The sequence below is a fragment of the Leucoraja erinacea genome, chromosome 15, assembly GCF_028641065.1.
Source record: "Leucoraja erinacea ecotype New England chromosome 15, Leri_hhj_1, whole genome shotgun sequence".
In the NCBI taxonomy this organism is placed as follows: domain Eukaryota; kingdom Metazoa; phylum Chordata; class Chondrichthyes; order Rajiformes; family Rajidae; genus Leucoraja; species Leucoraja erinaceus.
In genome coordinates, this window is record NC_073391.1 from 37,474,161 (window position 1) to 37,492,046 (window position 17,886).

The following is a 17,886-nucleotide window of genomic DNA, read 5'->3' on the forward strand; positions in this document are numbered from 1 at the left end:
TCCCTCGCCACGACACTTCGCGAGACCCTGCCGCGTCGCCGTGGTTACCGAGCGGCCGGTGAAGAAGACGCGCAGGCAGAAGCAGCGCCTCCAGTAGCTAGCTCTCTCTATCTATCTCTATATATCTTTCAGACCTCCACTGTCAGGGTGAGGCCCGACGCAAGGTGGAGGAACAGCACCTCAAATTACAAGGCAGTCAGTTAAGAATAAGGCGTAAGCCATTTAGAACGGAGACGAGGAAACACTTTTTCTCGCAGAGAGTGGTGAGTCTGTGGAATTCTCTGCCTCAGAGGGCGGTGGAGGCGGGTTTCACAGGATGCTTTCAAGAGAGAGCTAGATAGGGCTCTTAAAAATAGCGGAGTCAGGGGGTATGGGGAGAAGGCAGGAACGGGGTACTGATTGGGGATGATCAGCCATGATCACATTGAATGGCGGTGCTGGCTTGAAGGGCCGAATGGCCTACTCCTGCACCTATTGCCTGAAAAAGGGTCTCGACCCGAAACATCACCCATTCCATCTCTCCAGAGATGCTGTCTGTCCCAGCTGAGCATTTTGTGTCTACCTTCGGTGTAAACCAGCATCTGCAGTTCCCTCCTACACAATGAACCATTCTACATTTCCTTATCCTCGCCTGCTTTGATCTGTCGCTTTCACCCCTTATCCTTCCATTTCTCTGGACTCCCTCTCCCCAACCCAGTCTGAAGAAGGGTCTCGACCTGAAACATCACCATTCCTTCTCTCCAGAGATGCTGTCTGGCCAGCTGAGTTACCCCAGTATTTTGTGTCTATCAACAGTATGAACATTGGCTTCTCCAATTTTAAGTAATTAACCAACAATCCTCTTTTTTTTCTCCTCTATCTCCCTTGTGCCCCAACTGGGTGTGCACTCATAAATTCTAGTAGCAAAATTAGGCTATTCAGGCCATCAAGTCTACTCTCCCATTCAATCATGGCTGATCTATCTCTCTCTCACTCAATCCCATTCTCCTGTCATTCTCATTTCTCCTCCTATCCCATCCCTCCCACCTATACTCCTTTCTCTAGCCTCATATTTCAGTCCTCTTCACTTCTTATCTCACAGATTGTCTTACCATTTCTAGCCTCTGTCCACCCATCTGCCAATCAAACCCCTTTCACCTGCGTCTACACCCCCCTCACCTGCATTTACCCATCATTTGCCAGACATTGTCCTACCCCCACCTTTTCTCCAGCTTTCTCCCCCGTCCCTCTACTACAATCAGTATGAAGAAGAGTCGTGACCTGAAACATCGCTTATCAAAGTGTTCCAGAGATCCAGAGAAGGTTTGAAGAAGGGTCTCGACCCGAAAAGTCACCCATTCCTTCTCTCCAGAGATGTTGCCTGGCCTGCTGAGATACTCCAGCATTTTGTGTCTATCTTTGGTAGTTCCAGATATGTTGCCTGACCAGCTGAGTTACTCCAGCATTGTGATTTTTGATTAAGGTTCCAACTTCCAGCATCTGCATTGTGGCACTTGGTGAAGAGTTGCTTGGGTGGTGAATATTTGCACGGCCTCAGGTAAATGAAAGACAGTGTCAGGTATGTTGAATAATAAAAGCATTTCCGTTTATTCTTAGCTGGCCTCTGCAGTATTTCACATATACAATGAAAAAACTTGCAGCAGAGACTTCCAAAGCACTGCAAGGTCAATTGTTCACATAACTGGCCCCCCCCACTTGATAAAAGCCTTACGGGGAGGCACTGAGAAAGGTGCTGAAAGAGTCGTGAGATTGGTACAGTGTTTACATAGAAACATAGAAATTAGGAGCAGTAGGCCATTCGGCCCTTCGAACCTGCACCACCATTCAATATGATCATGGCTGATCATCCAACTCAGTATCCCGTACCTGCCTTCTCTCCATACCCTCTGATCCCCTTAGCCACAAGGGCCACATCTAACTCCCTCTTAAATATAGCCAATGAACTAGCCTCGACTACCCTCTGTGGCAGAGAGTTCCAGAGATTCACCACTCCCTGTGTGAAAAAAGTTCTTCTCATCTCGGTTTTAAAGGATTTCCCCCTTATCCTTAAGCTGTGACCCCTTGTCCTGGACTTTCCCAACATCGGGAGCAATCTTCCTGCATCTAGCCTGTCCAACCCCTTAAGAATTTTGTAAGTTTCTATAAGATCCCCTCTCAATCTCCTAAATTCTAGAGAGTATAAACCAAGTCTATCCAGTCTTTCTTCATAAGACAGTCCTGACATCCCAGGAATCAGTCTGGTGAACCTTCTCTGCACTCCCTCTATGGTAATAATGTCCTTCCTCAGATTTGGAGACCAAAACTGTACGCAATACTCCAGGTGTGGTCTCACCAAGACCATGTACAACTGCAGTAGAACCCCCCTGCTCCTATACTCAAATCCTTTTGCTATGAAAGCTAACATACCATTCGCTTTCTTCACTGCCTGCTGCACCTGCATGCCTACTTTCAATGACTGGTGTACCATGACACCCAGGTCTCGCTGGATCTCCCCTTTTCCTATTCAGCCACCATTTAGATAATAGTCTGCTTTCCTGTTTTTGCCACCAAAATGGATAACCTCACATTTAACCACATAATTGTCATAGGCACTGGATGTGACCCAGAACAATGAAATTATTACTTGCTGCAGCATTATAGGTACATTAGATGCAACAGCCACAACAATAAATATACAATAAATTAATAGTCCAAAGATTCACTACCATCTGAATGAAGACATCTCCCTTCAAAATTCCTACAGATTTCTGCCTACATCTATCTTTCACCAACATATCCTTCTTTATTCTGAATCCTTGCCATTCCCTGATTTTCATTTCCCTGCCATCAGTTCTGATTTTTTTTCCCCCAGTTAACTATTCTGCCTGCCTAGTGCACAAAACCTCGTGCTCAAAGTTCTAGCAAATTAAGGTTGTCCTTTTGGATGAATGAAGATATACATTTTAAAAGCGCTTTAATGTATTTTTTATTTTCCCAGAAAACTTTCTGCAGAAACTTAATGAAACTGCCAACTGTTGACTTCTTCAGACATTTTAAATACATCTTTTAACAAATGGGGAAGTTAATTCTGATTAAGAATGTTTGCTTTTGGTGATTATCCCAATTCCAGCTGCTTTAATCAAACCACAGCAAGTTTTCACTCAAGCATATCAAGGAATATATTTTTAGCAACATTTGAATGAGATAATGGATTAAAAATATTTAACAAACTGTGGTGGTTCACAGCTGTACTGTTATTCACTACCATTGCAAATAATGAATGGTTTCAAAAAGTCTCAAAATTAGTGCATTGTCTCCAGAGTAATAATTTTAGGTACCTTGCCTATATTATATTTTCAGCAATATAATCAATTAGATTTATCTTGGATTGTTTATCTCTGAGACATAATAAACACCATGTCACTGGTGAGCACTGACCTCAGTTTAAAAAAAGTACCTCAAGTGTTTTTTTTCAGTGAGAATTTTTTAAAAACACAGGGAGGATTCTCTGCAGCAAGACCTTGAATTTTGAAAGGCCCTTCTGCATTGGAAAGAGGATTACATGGGTGGCCAGAATAAGCTCCACCTTCAATATGAGCAACAACATTGTCAGATGGCAATAATACACCCTTCTTAATTGTGGGCTGAATTGTAAAAGATCTTTCAAATTCAAAAACTTTGAATATAGAGAAACTTGAATAAAATAAAATGTAAAAAATGTAAAGTTTTTGGAACTATTTACAATGTTTTTATCAGGGCTGCCAACATTGGGTGAGAGTTGGGAGTGAGAAATGCGCGAGAGACCAAGCCCGGGGGGGGGGGGGGGGGGGGGGGGGGGGGGGGGGGGACGGTGTGGGATGGGGGTGCACCCCTCCCATTGGTATGGAGCTTTCGCATTTTTCAGCTTGAAATTGTGCAATCTGGTGCATACTGTAGCGAGTCTTTTAACTAACACTTGAATGCAATATTTATGCTTTAAATTGGATTAGCTATGAATAAGGTTAGGCTAAATTACATTCCTAATTACATTCCACAGTAGAGCCAGGCTCTGATCAACATGTGCAGCACATGAATGATGTTAGTGTATTCGGAAATCAGATTATAATCAAGCACTTGGCCCATGTTGACCAACCTGGGTCTCACTGCACACGTAGTACTACTCCTGATCCTGACTCCAGTTGCATACCTTCTCTCATTCCTGACTCCGAGTCCAGCTTTACACCTGGCCCCCTATTCTACCCTGATCAAAGCTGCTTACCTGCTTAGGTTCACAGTGCTGAACACTCCCATTGTCCCAGCTTTGACTGCACACCTAGTACTAGGTGCGGGCGAGCCCTCACTGGGGCTCGCTGGACGGAGCGCTCCGTTTCGCTGGCCCCCGGCAGCCTGAAGCCGCAGTCTGCAGAGCTCCAGCTGGCACGGCATCTGCAGCCCGGGATCCCTCGTGGGGGACCCGGGGGGAAGAAGAAGCTCTGAATGCCGGCCCGCGGCCAACTTCTACCGCGGGCCCGGCGTGAACTTACCATCACCCCTGGAGGGGAGCTTCGACCGCCGGCCCTGCAGTCTGCGGTGCTTCTGGCTGCGGCGCAAATTTTAAATCTTCGACCGCCGGCCTGCGGCCTACACCAGCCTGAAGCCACGATCTCCGGTGGGGAAGAGCCGATCCTGGACTTACATTGACTTTTACCTTGTCCTTTATCATCTGGACGCCCACAGCGACGGCTGCGGAGGGTTGAGGTCCCGACCACGGGGGAAAATGGAAGGAGGACTGGATGCACACTTGGCCTTGCTCCTAGCCCCTCTGTACTGACAATATATCTGGCCCACACATAAAGCCCCATATCTGACCCCCTGGACTTAACCTATTATGTTCAAGTCCACAGGTGCTTATCTAATGCGGTAATCTTTTATGTGTATTTGCTACATTCATTGGCTTCCTTGTTATCCAACATGCTTGTTATTTTGTCAAATAAGTCATCAATTGGTTGAACACAATTTCTCATCCATAAAATTATGCTCACTCAGCTGTATGTATTATGTTACCATTTCCTTCATTTTCTTAACAAACTGTCCTGAGACACCCCCAATTTTCACCCCCAATATTTTCAGTATTTTGCTGTCTTCCTCTCAGCTGGGACTTTTCCAAAATGCAAAGTCCAATAACAATATATATTTAAGCAATAATATTCTATTTAATGTGATCTTGAGAGTACATAATTTTTTCTGTGGTATTCATAACACAACAATGATAAAAGATCTTTGTTTTGATTGCACCTACCAACATGCATACATTATTATATTACAGTTAATATGTACTGAGGGCAAATTTTTGTTGCATTGCTACCCATTCCCAATTACTTTTACATTGAAGTGATTGAAATCCAAGTGAAGTTTAAATGGCATCGGACAAATAAAACCTCCAGAATAGATGATATTCATTATGTGGTTGGTTAGAGTCAGTATCAGCACAATTACTGTATTAAACTTTGAATCTTCAGATGTCTTGGTTCAAGCTAAAACTAAAGACAAATAAATAACCTCCTCACACATTCCCCTGCAAGTATCTGTCACTCCTTTAAAATATGCCCCTTCTTTGAATAAGCTCTTAAACATCACACCTGAATCAGTTTCCATCTGATTACACTCCTTGAGGATGTTCATCTACGTGTTCAAATAATAAAACAACAAGATTGGGAACATTTCTATTCAACCTGTCAAAGAAATTTGGGAGGGGGGAGGTTTAGAAATAGCCAGTGAGGTAAACAAACATAATAGTTGAATGGCAAATGACAATCATGCTCAGAAAGCAAGGACTACCTGAAATTGGAGAAGTCAATGTTCATACCGAGGTGTAAACTACCCAAGCGAAATATGAGGTGCTGCTCCAATTTGCGGTGAGGCTCACTCTGGCCATGAAGGAGGCCCAGGACAGAAAGGTGGGATACGGAATGGGAGGGGGAGTTAAAGCGTTAAGCCACCGGGAGATCAGGTTGGTTAATTCGAACTGTGCGGGGGTGTTGGGCGAAGCGTTCGCCAAGCCTACGCTTGGTCTCACCGATGAAGAGAAGTTGACACCTAGAGCTGCGGATGCAATAGATGAGGTTGGGGAAGGTGCAGGTAAACCTCTGCCTCACCTAGAAAGACTGCTTGGGTCCTTGGATGGAGTCAAGGGGGGAGGTAAAGCGACAAGTGTAGCATTTCCTGCGGTTGCAAGGGAAAGTGCCCGGGGTGGGGGTGGGAAGGGACGAATTGACCATTGAGTTACGGAGGGAGCAGATTCTGCGGAAAGCTGAAAGGGGAGGAGTTGGGAAGATGTGGCCAGTGGTGGGATCCCGTTGGAGGTGGCGAAAATGTTGGAGGATTATCTGTTGTATGTGATGGCTGGTAGGGTGGAAGCCCTTATTAGGAGTGGGTGGATGGGGAGTGGGAGCGGAGCTAAGGGATATAGAAAAGATCCTGGTGAGAGCCTCATCTATAGTCGAAGAGGGGAACCCCCGTTCCCTAAAGAATGAGGACATCTCTGATGCCCTGGTTTGGAACACCTCATCCTGGGTGTACATGCGGCGTAGACGGATGAATTGGGAGTAGGGGATAGAGTCCTTACATGAAGCAGGGTGGGAAGAAATGTAGTCCAGATAGCCATGGGAATCCGTGGGTTTGTAGTAGATGTCGGTCAGTAGTCTGTCACGTGCGATGGACATAGTGAGGTCGAGAAAAGGTAGGGAGATGTCGGAAATGGTCCAGGTGAATTTGAGTGCCGGATGGAAGTTATTGGTGAAATGGATGAAGTAAGTGAGTTTTGCATGGGTGCAGGAGGTAGCACCAATGCAGTCGTCGATGTAGTGGAGGTAGAGTTCGGGAATAGGGCCACGATACACCTCGAACAAGGATTGTTAAACGTACCCTACAAAGAGGCAGGCATAGCTGGGGCCCATGCGTGTGCCCATAGCTATGCCTTGGATTTGGAGGAAATGGGAGGAGTCAAAGGAAAAGTTGTTGAGGGTAAGGACCAGCTCCGTTAGGCGGAGGAGAGTATTGGTAGACGGGGATTGGTTGGTTTTGTGGTCGAGGAAGAAACCTAGGGCTTTAAGACCCTCTTAGTGGGGGATGGAGGTGTAGATTGACTGGACATCCATGAGATCCATGAAATTATGAAACACTTGTGAAAGGCTCTTCCAGCCATTCCGCTCAAATTAAGGGAAAAACATGGATGCAATATATAATAGTGAATGTGAAATGCAGTTAGTTCAAGTCCCCACTCCCTTGCAGATTTCAAGTCCAGAGGTGGAATGCAGCCTGCTGTCTGGCATCGAATCACTGACAGCATTTTTAGGATTTCTAAGTTTACAAAGGTATCTGTGGAAATCTCAAAGCGGTGGCCAGAATACATTGCATGATGAGAGTGCTGGCAGTTTCCCAGCAAAGTCATGTCCAAAGATATACCAGCACGATAAAGGCTAAAACTACCACCACGTCCGTGAAAGGCCGCAACCTATTGTTTGTTTTATGCCTGGGTACTTCTTAAATGTACTTCTTAAATACTTCTTACTTCTCAGCAAGGAATTTCCACCTTCTCCGATCCCCTCTAAAACTTCTATTTCCTGTCTTAAACCCTTGCTCTCTGACAATAGACAATAGGTGCAGGAGTAGGCCATTCGGCCCTTCGAGCCAGCACCTCCATTCAATGTGATCATGGCTGATCATCCCCAATCAGTAACCTTCTCCCCATATCCCCTGACTCCGCTATCTTTAAGAGCCCTATCTAGCTCTCTCTTGAAAGCATCCAGAGAACCTGCCTCCGCCGCCCGTTGAGGCAGAGAATTCCACAGACTCACAACTCTCTGTGAGAAAAAGTGTTTCCTCGTCTCCGTTCTAAATGACTTACCCCTTATTCTTAAACTGTGGCCCCTGGTTCTGGACTACCCCAACATCGGGAACATGTTTCCTGTCTCTAGCGTGTCCAAACCCTTAACAATCTTATATGTTTCAATAAGATCCCCTCTCATCCTTCTAAACTCCAGAGTGTACAAGCCCAGCTGCTCCATTCTCTCAGCATTTGACAGTCCCGCCATCCCGGGAATTAACTTTGTAAACCTACCCTGCACTCCCTCAATTGCAAGAATGTCCTTCCTCAAATTAGGGGACCAAAAGTGCACACAATACTCCAGGTGTGGTCTCACTAGGGCTCTGTACAACTACAGAAGGACCTCTTTGCTCCTATACTCTACCTTTTTTTATAAAGGCCAACATGCCATTCGCTTTCTTCACTGCCTGCTGTACATGCATTCTTACTTTCATAGACTGATGAACAAGGACGCCCAGATAACATTGTACTTCTCCTTTCCCAACTTGGCGCTATTTAGATAGTAATCTGCCTTCCTGTTTTTGATACCAAAGTGGATAACCTCACATTTATCCACATTAAATTTCATCTGCCATGCATCTGCCCACTTCCCCAGCCTGACCAAGTCACCCTACATTCTCATAGCATCCTCCTCACAGTTCACATTGCTACCCATCTTTGCGTCATCTGCAAATTTTCTAATGTTACTTTGAATCCCTTCATCCAAATCATTGATGTATATTGTAAATAGCTGCGGTCCCAGCACCGAGCCTTGCGGTACTCCACTAGTCACTGCCTGCCATTCTGAAAGGGACCCGTTAATCCCTACTGTTTGTTTCCTGTCTGCCAACCAATTTTCTATGTGCCCTAATTTTGCCCACTAATCTCCTATGTGGGACCTTATCAAATGCTTTCTGAAAGTCTAGGTACACTACATCCACTGGCTCTCCCTTGTCCATTTTCCTATTTACATCTTCAAAAAAGATTAGTCAAGCATGATTTCCCCTTCGTAAATCCATGCTGACTCTGCTATCCAAATGTGCGGCTATTTCATCTTTTATAATTTACTCCAGCATCTTCCCCACCACCGATGTCAGGCTAACAGGTCTATAATTCCCTGTTTTCTCTCTCCCGCCTTTCTTAAAAAGTGGGATACCATTAGCTACCCTCCAATCCACAGGGACTGATCCTGAGTCTATAGAACATTGGAAAATTATCACCAATACATCCACAATTTCTAGAGGTACCCTGGGATGCAGATGCAGACCATCAGGCCCTGGGGATCTATCAGCCTTCAGTCCCATCAATCTACCCAACACTATTTCCTGCCAAATGTGGATTCCCTTCAGTTCCTCCGTCACCCCAGATCCTCTGGCCACTACTATATGAGGAAGATTGTTTGTGTCCTCCTTAGTGAAGACGGATCCAAAGTACCTGTTCAACTCATCTGCCATTTCCTTGTTCCCCATAATAAATTCACCTTTTTCAGTCTTCAAGGGCCCAATTTTGGTCTTAACTAATTTTTTTCTCTTCACATACCTAAAGAAGCTTTTACTATTCTCCTTTATATTCTTGGCTAGCTTACCTTCATACCTCATATTTTCTGCCCGTATTGTCTTTTTAGTTATCTTCTATTGCTCTTTAAACATTACCCAATCCTCTTGCTTCCTGCTCATCTTTGCTACGTTGTACTTCTTCTCTTTTATTTTTATACTGTCCCTGACGTCCCTTGTCAGCCACAGTCGCCCCTTACTCCCCTTGGAATCTTTCTTCCTCCTAGGAATGAACTGATCCTGCACCTTCTGTATTATTCCTAGAAATACCTGCCATTTTTGTTCCACTGTCATCCCTGCTAGTGTATCTTTCCAGTCAACTTTGGCCAGCTCCTCCCTCATGGCCCCATAGTCCCCTTTATTCAACTGTAACACTGATACCTCCGATCTACCCTTTTCCCTCTCCAATTGTAGATTAAACCTGACCATATTATGGTCACTGCCACCTAATGGCTCATTAACCTCGAGCTCCTTTATCAAATCCGGTTCATTACATAACACTAAATCAAGAATTGCCTTCTTTGTATTGTATTGTATTCAAATTTATTGTCATTGTCTCAATTTGAGACAACGAAATGAATTTTCCTTACAGGCAGTATCATTAAAAAAATCACAAAGAAATTATAAAAATAAATAATAAATAAATAATAAAACATATTAAAAATAAAATTGAAATTGAATTAAAATTTTTAAAAAAGCACAAATACAGAAGTCCACGACACAACATAACATAAATGGCACCCAGGTGAGGACGGCACCATAGTCCAGCCAGCCTCCCCTCCGTGTTCATCCGTGGACGGGGCCTTCCAAGCACCTGCAGTCGCCGCCCCGGGTGGCCCGATGTTCAGGCCCTCACGCCGGGCTGGTGGAACGCCGACGCCGAACCCCGACGGTGAGCATCCTCCTCCTCCGCGGCCCGGACCTTCTGATCAGCCGCCTCCCGCTCCCGGAGTCTGCAGCTCCTGAGTCCGCAGGTCGAGCCGGGCAGAGTCGCAGGACCCCGCGCTGTCCATCAGCGCCGCCCGCGTTGGGAGCTCTGCAAACCGCAGCTCCGTGATGTCGGTGCAGCAGGTCCGGCACTCCGGGCTCCAGACGGCGACCCCCGGTAAGGCATCGCCAGCCCCGCGATGTTTCAGCGCTGTCCCGCCGCTGCTGGAGCTCCGGTCGATCCCGGCAGGAAAGGCCGCGCCAATCCAGGCAGGTAGGCCGCTGTGGGGGGAGGGGGGGGGCGAGGACGCGACTCGAATAATAGTCGCGTCCTCACCAGGAAGCGGCTGAAGTACGGTATCCCCCGCACCGTGCCCTCTTCCCCCACATAAAAACACCAAAAAAACACAAAAAAATACACTTTTACATAACTAAATAAACAAAAAAAGAACCTTGGTAGGTTCCAATACAAGCTGCTCTAAGTATCCATCACAAAGGCACTCTACAAAGTCCCTTCCTTGGGGTCCAGTACCAACCTGATTTTCCCAGTATACCTGCATGTTGAAATCTCCCATAACAACCACAGCATTACCTTTGCTACATGCCAATTTTAACTCCTGATTCAACTTGCACCCTATGTCCAGGCTACTGTTTAGGGGCCTGTAGATAAGTCCCATTAGGGTATTTTTACCCTTACAATTCCTTAATTATATCCATACTGACTCCACATCTCCTGTTTCAATGTCACCCCTTGCAAGGGACTGAATTTCATTCCTCACCAACGGAGCAACCCCACCCCCTCTGCCCACCTCTATCTTTTTGATAGCAGGTACACCCTTGAATATTCAGTTTTCAGCCCTGGCCTTCTTGCAGCCATGTCTCTGTAATTCCCACAACATCATGCTTGTTCTAATGGACAATTAAATATTTAATTCTAATGATTCAATGTTGACTTTGTATTCCAGTCAAACAAAATGGTGTCGCCATTGATATGTTATATTTACATGGCATCCTTGGTAAAGCTTCAACTTGAGGAGTTTCCCCTATGCTCTGGACACTGGATCAACTGGTACCTGGTACTTGCATCAATTAGTCTGTGACACATTGTTTCTCCTAACAATTCGCTGTGGAAAAAAGTTTCCTACCCTTCATAATTCTGTATATTCTAATGGTCTCCCTCACTCAGTGTCATTTCCTTCAAGGAGACCAAACCCAGTCTATCCAATCTTATTCCAGAACAGAGACTTCCCATCCCATGAAATATCTGGTGCTTCTCCACTGAAGAACCCTCCATCCTCACCAGTGCAATCAAATCCTTCCCGTGGTGTGGTGACCAGAATTGCACACAACATTTCAGCTGCGGCCTAACTAATACTTTAGAAAGTTATATTATTTGTATGTTACTGAAATAGCAGGAAAATAAAATTATAGCTAATACACTTTAAGAACACTTATTTTACCAGTTGTAAAGCAGTAGGAGCCTTAAAGCCCTGTCCCATGGTACGAGATAATTCCAAGAGCTCTCCTGAGTTTAAAAAGAAATCAAACTTGTGGTAAGCACGGAGAATGAACGTAGCGGGTACGTCAGAGCTCGGGGATGTCTCTTAGCCCTAACGGCAGGTAAGCACGGGAAGACTCGTGAAGATTTTTCAACATGTTGAAAAATGTCCACGAGAGCCCCGAGTACCGGCGAGTGGCCATTACCGTAAATCTCCGAGTTCGAATCAGGGCATAGAAACATAGAAACATAGAAAGTAGGTGCGAGAGCAGACCACCAGGTCCATCGAGCCCGCACCGCCATTCGCTCATGGCTGAACACTAAACAGACACACTTACCCACAAACAGTAGACACAAGACACAGAACACAAGACACTACCCTCCCCTTTATACCGCTATCACCCCTCTCCACCCCAAGAACCTCGTGATCTCCTGGGGGAGGCAAAAAAACGGATAAAAACCCAGGTCCAATTCGGGAAAAAAAATCCGGGAAATTCCTCTCCGACCCCAATCTAGGCGATCGACACTTGTCCAGGAGATCACTCAGGTCTTACTATACTAACCATACCTAGGTCCATATCCCTGCCCTCTCCCCGTAGCCCCTTATCCCCTTGGCAGCTAAAAAAACCATCTATTTTAGTCTTAAATATATTTAAAGTTTCTGCTTCCACTGCTCCCTGGGGCAGTGAATTCCATAAATTAACCACCCTCTGGGTGAAGAAGTTCTTCCTCATCTCAGTTTTAAAAGAGCCCCCCCTTATTCTGCAACTATGTCCCCTAGTTCTAGTTTCCCCGATCATTGGGAACATCCTCGGTGCATCCACCCGATCAAGGCCCCTCACGATCTTATATGTTTCAATGAGATCGCCTCTCATTCTTCTAAACTCCAAAGAGTAGAGTTCCAGCCTACTTAACCTTTCCTCATATGTCAATCCCCTCATTGCAGGAATTAATCTTGTAAACCTTCGCTGCACTGCCTCCAGGGCTAGTACATCCTTTCTTAAGTATGGACCCCAGAACTGTACACAGTATTCCAAATGTGGTCTCACTAATACTGTGTACAGCTGCAGCAAGACCTCCGTGTTTTTATACTCAATCCCCCTAGCAATAAAGGCCAAAACTCCATTGGCCTTCCTGATTGCTTGCTGCACCTGCATACTAACTTTCAGTGATTCATGTACTAATACCCCTAGATCCCTTTGCGTTGCATTACAACGCAGCTCCTCCTCATTTAGAAAATAACTTGCCCTATCATTTTTTTTCCCAAAGTGAATGACTTCACATTTACTAGTATTAAATTTCATCTGCCAAGTTGTTGCCCACTCACCTAGCTTATCTATATCCTTTTGCAGACTCTTCCTATCCTCCTCATCCCCTACTTTTCCTCCCATTTTTGTATCGTCCGCAAATTTTGATATATTACACTTGGTTCCCTCCTCCAAATCATTTATATAAATTGTGAACAACTGGGGTCCCAGCACCGACCCTTGCGGAACCCCGCTAGTTACCGGTTGCCATCCCGAGTATGAACCATTTATCCCCACTCTCTGCTTCCTATTTGTTAGCCAATCCTCTACCCATGCTAATATATTACCCCCAATCCCATAATTTTTTATTTTTAGCAATAGTCTCTTATGTGGCACCTTGTCAAAAGCCTTTTGGAAGTCCAAGTATACCACATCCACCGGTTCCCCTTTATCCACCCGGGTTGTTACTTCCTCAAAGAATTCGAGCAGATTCGTTAAACAGGACTTCCCCTTCACAAAACCATGCTGGTTCTGTCCGATGAAGTCATGTTTATCCAAGTGCCCCGTTAGTGTTTCTTTAATAATTGTCTCTAACATTTTACCCACCACCGATGTTAGACTAACCGGTCTATAGTTTCCCGCCTTCTGTTTACTTCCTTTTTTAAATATAGGTGTTACATTGGCCATTTTCCAATCCACTGGGACCGTTCCTGCCTCCAGGGAGTTTTGGAAAATTATCACCAATGCATCCATAATCCCCACCGCTATCTCCCTCAAGACCCTTGGATGTAATCCATCAGGCCCAGGGGATTTATCCTCCTTCAGTCTCATTAATTTCCCTAATACCACCTCCTTGGTAATCTTAATAGTATTTAGCTCCTCCATTCCTACCGCCCCCTGTTTATCCAGCGTTGGAATATTTTTTGTGTCTTCTATGGTGAAGACTGATACAAAATACTCGTTTAATGCCTTTGCCATTTCCATGTTCCCCACCAACAACTCTCCAGTCTCACCCTCCAATGGACCAACGTTCACCTTAGCCACCCTTTTTCTTTTTATATAGCTATAAAAACTCTTACTATTAGTTTTTATGTTGTTCGCTAAATTCCTTTCATAGTCTATTTTCCCCGTCTTAATTAATCTCTTAGTTATTTTTTGCTGACCTTTAAATGCTTCCCAATCCTCTACCCTCCCACTATCTCTGGCTACCTTATATGCCCTTGCCTTCAGCCGAATACTATCCTTTATAGTTTTACTGAGCCATGGCTGACTGTTCTTACCCTTACCCCTTTTTTTCTTCATAGGAATAAATTTTTCTTGAAGGTTATATAGTATACCCTTAAACGTACACCACTGCTCATGTACCGTCTTATTCTTGAGTCTGCTATCCCAGTCAACTTTGATCAGCTCAGTCCTCATACCTTCATAATCCCCCTTATTTAGACTAAGCACCCTAGCCTGAGTTTCAACCTGCTCCCCTTCTATTTGAATATGGAATTCGACCATATTGTGGTCACTTGTTCCCAACGAGTCCCTAACTATGACATTTTTAATTAATCCTGCTTCATTACACAGGACCAGATCCAAGATTGCCTCCCCCCTTGTCGGTTCTGTGACATACTGTTCTAGGAACCCGTCTCTAATACATTCTATAAACTCTTCCTCTAGTCTACCCTGCCCAGTTTGGTTTGCCCAATTAATATGAAAATTGAAGTCCCCCATGATTACAGCAGTTCCCTTTTTACATGCGTCAACTATTTGCAGATTTATGTTCTGACTAACAGCGTCACAGCTATTTGGAGGTCTATAAATTACACCCACTAGTGTTTTTTTCCCCTTATTATTCTCTATCTGTACCCAAGCTGTTTCACTATCCTGATCCTTCAACGCAATATCCTTCCTCTCTATTGCCGTTATTCCCTCCCTTATTAAAAGGGCCACCGCTCCTCCCTTTCTTTCCTGTCTATCTTTCCTAATTGTTGAGTACCCCTCTATATTTAACTCCCAGTCCTGATCCCCTTGCAGCCATGTCTCCGTAATGGCCACGATATCATAACTATATATACTTAATTGCACCGTTAATTCATTTATCTTATTACGAATACTCCGTGCATTTAGATAAAGCACTTTCAGATGATTTTTACTACCCTTCCTTTCCATTTTTGCCCCTTTTACATCTAAAGCTTTATCTTCACACATTCTGTCTCCTGTCACATTTTGACTTTCCGCTTCCCCACTGATACCCTGCTCTATTTCCTCTACCCCTGCCGTTATTACCCCCCTTGATACCTCCCCCCCGCTACTTAGTTTAAAGACCTCTCTACTGCCCTAGTTATATGATTTGCCAGGACCCCAGTCCCAGCACCGTTCAGGTGAAGTCCGTCCTTACAGAACAGATCCCCCCTGTCCCAGTACTGGTGCCAGTGGCCCAAGAAACCAAACCCATTATTCCCACACCAGTCTTTGAGCCACGCATTTAGCTTTTTAATTTTACGTACCCTCGCCGATTTGGCCCGTGGCTCAGGTAGCAATCCGGAGATCAGTACCCTCGAGGTTCTGCTTTTTAATTTATTCCCTAACTGCTCAAACTCCTTCAGCAGATCCTCCTTCCTCGTCCTTCCTATGTCATTGGTCCCCACATGGACCACGACCACTGGATCCTCCCCCTCCCTCTGCAAATTTCTCTCCAGTATCGCAGAGATATCCTTAACCCTAGCACCGGGTAGGCAACACAGCCTTCGGGACATGTTCTGCTGGCCGCAGAGAACCTTATCTACCCCCCGAATAATACTATCCCCTATCACTACGGCATTTCTTCTAACTCCCCCCTCTTGAATGGCCTCCTGATCCACGGTGCTGCAGCCAGGTTGCTCATCCCTCCCACAGCCCCTGATCCCGTCCTTACATTGAGTAAGAGCCTCGGTCATGCTCGTCAGGGGCAAGGGCTGTGGCTCCTGCCGCATCTCCTCCTGGTTCCCCCTACCTGCCTCGCTTATGGCCACACCTTCCTTTCCTTGCTCACTGCCTACTGAATTAGTTAAACTGGTCGGTGTGACCATCCCCTGGCACAAAACATCCAGGTAATACTCCCCCTCCCTGATGTACCGCAGCGTATGAAGTTGGGTCTCCAGCTCATCAATGCGGAGCTGGAGTTCCTCTAGCCTCAAACACTTACTGCAGCTGTAGGGATCTTCTACATCAATGGTGTCGACAAATTCCCACATCTCGCAGTATTGGCACATCTCCTGACCGCCCATCTTATATAAGTAATTAACTGGTCCTATTTAAGAATCCCCTACTGTATTGATACTGAATTGATACAAACTCGGGAGAGCTCTTGGAATGAACCCATACCGTGGGACAGGTCTTTAACAAGTAAGAATATTTTGTCAATCTAGAGTGCATAATTTACAAAAAAATAAGACTTGAAAATTTCAAAATGGAATTAAATAATTTGAGTTATGACTTTAACATGTATCTCAGGAATAAGTCCAGGAAAACAGCTTCCTGTCACCCAGTTGGTGTGAACACTTATGTAGAGGTCTTTGCTCATTGAATTGACGATGGTATTTAGAACTCAATGCTCTAACCTGCACCCTCTCCTAATCTTGCCAGTGGTAATTAAAAGGATCATGAACCATTGCTCATTTATTTATCTTGGCAGCTGTTGTTATGACTGTAACATTTCCAGCATTCACAGTCAGATTTTACTACGTGAAATTGATAATTTAAGAATTTCTGGGAATGTGTATTTTAATAGAGAATTTCTGAACTTCTGACCAGTGATTCAACTCGGCATTGCAGACAGCATTCTCTGCCACATCCTAAGAAATGACCGGAACACATATGCTACTTGGAAACAATTATAGCTTTAGTACATATTACATGAGGTATTGTGAGTTTTTAGGAATGTGCTAAGCATTCATTACTGCTTATTTAACTCTAAAACAGCAAATTTTATGTGCATGTATTGTAATTTGTTATTTCTAACATTTCAAAATAAAGATTTTAAATGTTTTATATTTTAAAATGTTTAATGGTAATTTTATTTTCAAATAATCAACAGCATAGCAGCATAGAAGACAGACACAAAATACTCAGCATCTCTGGAGAACAGGAATAGGTCATGTTTCGGGTCGAAACCCTTCTTCAGACTGTCTTATGATGACAGCATTTCCTACCCCACATTATAAAGCCTGGGGTTTGATAGGGTATGGCAGTTTGAGCTCAATCATCTCAACCCCATGACACCTCAGGATAGCGATCAACATCCAACCACCTTTAGCAGCTTCACCAATGACTTTCTTTATAAGGCCTGATGATTGCCACATATGCTGGTTAATACACAAAAGGACACAAAGTATTGGAGTAACTCAACCTGTCAGGTCGAGTCTGAAGCAAAGATACTAGAGGAGCCTTTGGTCTGAAGTAGGGTCTCGATTCAAAACAATACCTATTCATGCTCTCCAGAGATGCTGCCTGATCCATTGAGTTACTCCACTTTGTGTCCTTTTGTGTCCATAACTTTCCTTATTCTTTCCTTCCTCTCCTTTATAGGAACAAAGAAACGTATAGTTGCAAAGTCTACTTGTGATAAGCAAAATAAACCCGAGAAGAAGATGGAAATATTCAACTGGACAGGCAGGATCTGTAACATGAGTAATAGTAAATGTTACATTAGCATTCTGATGAAGAGTCTTTGACTTGAAATATTATCTCTGTTTTTCTCTCCATAGATGTAACTGACCTGTTTTCTCTGTGTTTATATAGTGATCCCAGCTAGGAGAATCATGTGGTTTACCTTCTTCTCAAAGATGTTATATCTGTCACAGACATTTA

The 17,886-nt window shown here is 44.5% G+C and overlaps 1 long non-coding RNA gene across 2 annotated transcripts; it reads left to right on the forward strand.

Moving 5' to 3' along the window:
• The first annotated feature begins 1 nt into the window (after nt 1).
• Nucleotides 2–17,223, forward strand: LOC129704224 (uncharacterized). Of its 2 annotated transcripts, none has more exons than XR_008724698.1 (3): nt 2–263; nt 1,463–1,558; nt 17,114–17,223. It is a non-coding gene; the product is annotated as an uncharacterized LOC129704224 (long non-coding RNA). The 2 variants fall into 2 exon arrangements; XR_008724697.1 differs by lacking the exon at nt 17,114–17,223 and adding an exon at nt 2,978–3,471.
• The last annotated feature ends 663 nt before the right edge of the window (nt 17,224–17,886 follow it).